This window comes from Gossypium raimondii, chromosome 12 (genome assembly GCF_025698545.1).
Source record: "Gossypium raimondii isolate GPD5lz chromosome 12, ASM2569854v1, whole genome shotgun sequence".
NCBI classification, from domain to species: Eukaryota; Viridiplantae; Streptophyta; class Magnoliopsida; order Malvales; family Malvaceae; genus Gossypium; species Gossypium raimondii.
The window spans coordinates 33,577,671-33,583,106 of NC_068576.1; the positions used below are offsets into that span (position 1 = coordinate 33,577,671).

General features: G+C 34.6%; 1 non-coding gene across 1 annotated transcript; it reads left to right on the forward strand.

The window, feature by feature from the left end:
• The first annotated feature begins 885 nt into the window (after positions 1–885).
• On the forward strand, positions 886–992 carry LOC128035822 (small nucleolar RNA R71). The gene has a single exon (XR_008192369.1). It is a non-coding gene; the product is annotated as a small nucleolar RNA R71 (small nucleolar RNA).
• The last annotated feature ends 4,444 nt before the right edge of the window (positions 993–5,436 follow it).

Sequence of the window (5,436 nt, forward strand, 5' to 3'; positions counted from 1 at the left end):
TGTAGATTTTGATTCCTTTGGTGTAGGAACTTCAACAGGTGGTTGATTCTTCTCAACGGGCTTATCTTCGACATCAATCAGTCGGGCTTCTAGAATTTTACCACTTCACAATGCCACCGCCTTGATATGTTCTTTACCCAAATTTCTTGGATTCTCAGTATCGCTCGGCAAGGTTCCTTGCAGTCTATTACGTAGCTCCGTAGCTAACTGACCCATTCGGTTTCCAAATTTTTTAGTGTTCTTGCTTGGCTTTGGATCAAAGCGTCATTCTTTGCCATGTAAACTTTCAACAAGTTCTCTAAACTATTTGATGCCTCATCTTGAGGTGGTTTTGAAGCTTGTTGATTAAACCCTTGAAATTGGTTGGGTCTTTGCTGTAATAAATTTTTGTTCGGTCCATTTCCTTGGTTGTTCCAAGAAACGTTAGGATGATTATGCCATGAAGGATTGTAGAAGTTGGACTGGGGTCATTGTCCACTCCTATTTTGATATTGGTTCCCCACATAGTACACTGACTCAGGATTTGATGGACAATTCTCAAAAGAATGACCTTCCCCATAGTACACACAAGAAACTATTTCAAACAGACTTGGTGGCTGAACTACAAAATTATTAGTCCTATTAGCGGTTAAACATAGAGGAAATAGACGATACCTGAGCTGATAATGAGTGAAGGAGTCAACTTCATGAACTCCGACTATACGTCTTCCTGAAGCTGTTCAATTTGTTGGCCGTTGATAGTTATTACTCGCGATCCTCTCAATGATCTCATAAGACTCATTATAAGACTTAGACAAAATTGCACCATTCGCAGAAGCATCTACCATCAATCTTGTATGTGCATTTAGACCATTATAGAATGTCTCCAACGGGATACAGTGAGGAATCTCATGATGAGGACACTTACGAAGTAACTCATTGAATTGCTCCCAAGCCTCATACAAAGACTCATCATCTAATTGTTGGAAAGTTGTGATCTCGTTCCTCAACTTAGCGTTTTTGCTAGGTGGGAAATACTTAACCAAAAATCTCTATGCTAATTCTTGCCATGTAGATATGGAACTTGGTGGCAATGAATTGAGCCATGATCGTGCTTGATCTCACAACGACTATGGAAACAACTTCAACCTTAGTGCATCTTCAGTCACACCATCTATCTTGAATAAATCACTTACCTCCATAAACAATCGAAGGTGGAGAAGTGGATCTTCCGTGGGCATACCACTAAATCGGCCCTCCGTTTGTAGCATTTGAAACATCACTGGTTTCAATTCAAACTAGGTTCCCTTACTATATGGCCTTCTAATTCCTGGGTTTAACACACTGAAAAGTGGCACAGCTTATTGTCTAATGCATCAATCCCTATCATCGGCAATGAGGATAGGATTTCGTACATAATCAGCATCATTACATTGGTCTTGATTCTGATTCCCAAGGTCCATCTCGACTTGTCTACAGGGAGTAAATCGATAATTCGATCTATGCTCATAAACACTCGAAAAGAAAATCACAAAAACTAAAAAGAATAAGTTAGTAATGTTAGAAATAAATCAAATTGAAAATAAGTAATTTCACGAAAAAAATTACTATGGCAACAATTGACAATCCCTGGCAACGGCGCCAAAAACTTATATCAATTAGGTTTGAGCAAGTGTACACAGTTGTTATCAAGTAATAAGTAAGTATCGAGTTATCGTAATAAGTAAGTATCGAGTTATCGTCTCCTCAGGGATTGTATTTGTGCTAAGTCACTTAATTTGTAAAATTATATTAACAATTTGGTAAATAAAAACACAATATAGTTGAGAAGTGGTGATTAAAATATATTAAACAAAATGCAATGATCCCCAATGCAAATTATCCTAAGTATGCAAACTATATGAATGAAATAGATTTTAGTAAAATTAAACACAATTTGCAACAATTATAACATAAATAAACTAGGATAATTACTTTAATTAAACTCAATTTATTATCAACACGCTTAATAACATTCGGAAAAACATTCAATGGCAACTCGATCTTTCATGAGTTTGGAAACCACATTAGGTCCTTTCGAAATCCTTTACTTAGTAAATACGCATTTTACTGATCCTTATTTACTAAGGGTTTCTTAGCATTCGTGTGAGGTAACAGGGATGTGTTAGGGTTGAAACAATTTAATCACACAAATCTAAAAACTATGCAAATAATAGAGCTTGGTTAGAGTTGTTATGCAACCTACAATTTAATAGTGTTAGGATCTAAATTCAGCACGCACATTTCAATTATACGTCCATTAGCCGTCATCTGGTTAGGATCGTTCAGCTAATTTAGGTGCATTTCAATCACGTATGAACGAAATACAGACATGATTTTAATTGAAAACATGATCGATTGAGGCACAAACATTATAAGCATGAATCAAATAAATATTATTTAATCAAAGCAATCATCCTAGCTTAAATAAAATTAAGCTTAAATAAAATTAAGCTAACATTGTTGTAACAAAGAACAAAGAAAACATAGCAAACATCTTTATACTAAGTTGAAGAAAAGAAAGATTAAACCCAATTCAGAGTGGCTGTCACCTGAAACTATGACTCACGAGACTCATTCGCTCCTTTGCTTTGCTAATTTGCTGATGGTTCTCCAAGGTGGCCGACCAAGGGTTCTTTAAGAGACTTAATTGCTAAAATCTCTATGAAGAGATGATGTTAGGCGTGGGAATGGAAAAGACTAAGAGAAAAAGAGAGAATGATGCTTGATGGATGCTTAAGGGATGATGAATGAAAGAATGAAAAGGTCTTATTTATAGGTGAGGAGAGAGAGATAGTTTGCTAAAAATAGGAGTTTCCATCTTTTGAAGCATCTTCCATGGGTGGCTGGCCATAAATTTAGTAAGTTGAACTGCTTTTTCCTTGATTTTTGGTCAATTTGAGTGCCACAACAACTCAGGAATAAGACTCGGTCAAGTGAAAATCTTCAGGTAAATCTCTAATTTCTTCAACTCTTCAAGGACCTTGTGCAATTAAAACAAAAAAGTGGTTTATGGACAGCAATGTGCAGCCGAATTTTGGGCTGACTGGGTCTCCAATTTCAACGGTTTTGTAATCCAGCAAAGTTATCAGACCTGTCCAAAATAAATCAACAAGTTAGAATACCAAAGAATTAAATTTATCAAATTTAATTAATTAATTAATTAAAACCCCAATTATTAATGAAATATTTTAAAATGAATTCTTAAATATAATTTTATATTTTATTATTTACTTTAATCATGCATGGCCCACTTTATGTCTTAAAAAATATAATATATTCAAATTAATATAAAATAAGCCATTTATTGCATGAAAACTATATAATAAAGCATAAAAACACATTTTAATAATTTCTAGGTCCTAATTTCATAGTTTCACATATTTCATTAATTTATTAAACAATTACTTAGTTTTAACAACAGATTTAAGTAAAAATGTGATAAATTACATAGGAAAAATCTTATACATTTTTTCATTTACAGGGTTTTACACTGACAGTCCAACCGATGCCTAGACCGGATCGGTCAGGTCGTTACTAACCCAGACCGAACCAGCTTGGGGTGCCATAAGGGTGTCGAACCTGCATCACTGGACACGGCAGTGCCGATGGTTGCGACGGCAGAGTCTCAGTGGCCGGTGGTGGTTGATCATCGGTAGTTGAGTAGTGGAAAAGTTACACTCCTACTAAGACTACTAAAGAATTTGATTTCAGACTAATTATTCAAAAAATAATATTATTTTAATAGTTTAATATTAAATTTAATTTAATACTTATCTTAATAGTATTTTATTAATTTAATATTAAAGTGATTATCTTATTATTAAATTTAATTTAATGTTTATCTTGTAGATAAACATTATATTATTTTAATAAGATTTAATATTAAATTAGATCTAATATTTATCTTGATAAATATTATATTAACTTAATATTAAAGCAATAAAGTTTAATCGTAGTTGAACTCTCTAAACTCTCCCTATATAAAGAGAGCCTTGGGTATTTATTTACACACACTTAAATTCAAGAAAAAGTTGTAGAGAGAAAATTCTCTAAAGAGATTATTCCAGAAAATTTCTAGAGATATTTTTCTAATTTATAACTTGACTCAAAAGTTTAGAGAAATTGCAAAATTACCCCCTCGTAATTTTTGTGAAAAATTTTCTCATTTGATTCGAGCCCACACTCGGCAGACGTGAGCTTGAGCATAGCGGAAAAGATTACTCGGTTGAAGTGCTCATCTTAGACTAATCGAAAAGGTACAATTTTGATTAAATCTTTATTACTTTAGATATCACAACCAAGATCTTGTTTTTGAAAAATTTTCAAAACTCTTGTTTTCCTTGATTTATTTTCCACTACGTTTCCAAACCCATTTTTCCAACACACCATAACTCAACATCCAGAGTTTCAGGCGTACTAGACTCTAATATTGCCTATAAAGCCAGATAACTTTTCTAACACCACTAAAGCGATAACACTCGAGGCCCTATTCCCAAATTTTCCTACGTTACGAGTTAGGGGTTGGAAGTTAGTCTCTATGTCCAACCACATAGACTCATTTATATTTACTCTCATAAGGGTAGTTCATGAGCGCCTTGTGACCAGAAGGGCCTCTTCTAAATAGCATACAAGATCCTAGGAAGTCAACTACCTCGTTTGAATCAAAAAGACATCGCACTAGCTAGGCGTGTTCTTGTCGATGGTTAAGAGAGCGTAGCCATGAAGGCTTTCAATGTCAACATCGCCTCTCCTAATGCAAGTATATGCAATTGCATTCTTGTATTTGTTCCCTATCTTAAACCAAGACAGAGGCAAGCGTTCATACCTAAAAGACTAAGCCAAGCGCGATGTGCCATGCATATAGAGGTTCTTTTTTCTTCTTCCTTCATTCTAGAATCGACTAAATCGTGCTCTGATACCAAGCTCGTAATGCCCTCTACCGACCCAATCTATCGGGTCCGTGTATTAGGTGTTACGCCTAAGGACTGACATACTCAGACTCCTACTTTACTCTCGACTCGCTTATGTAACTATTCTAATGATGGTTTATTAAAATTTCTTTAACTATTGTTCTGAATTTCCTCAAGTATTTCTTTAAGAATATATTTACGTACAATGTATGTTTCACATATACATTCATAATCAATAAACTATGACACTTATCGCATACATCTTGCTTTTACTAAAGACAAACATTTTCGCCTTTAACATCTTAAACGCAGACTTACTTCGCCATATAACTTTCTGTACAACTTGTAATTTTATAGCCTTCCTTGGCATAAACTATGACTTCTTATCCCATTCTCTGAGTAGGAATCTCTCTCATAAACTTCTCTTCTATGTATGCACATCACCACAAATCGTCGCTCTACTGGTGTAGCCTTAGCATCATCACTCCGCACCAGATTCTTTGCA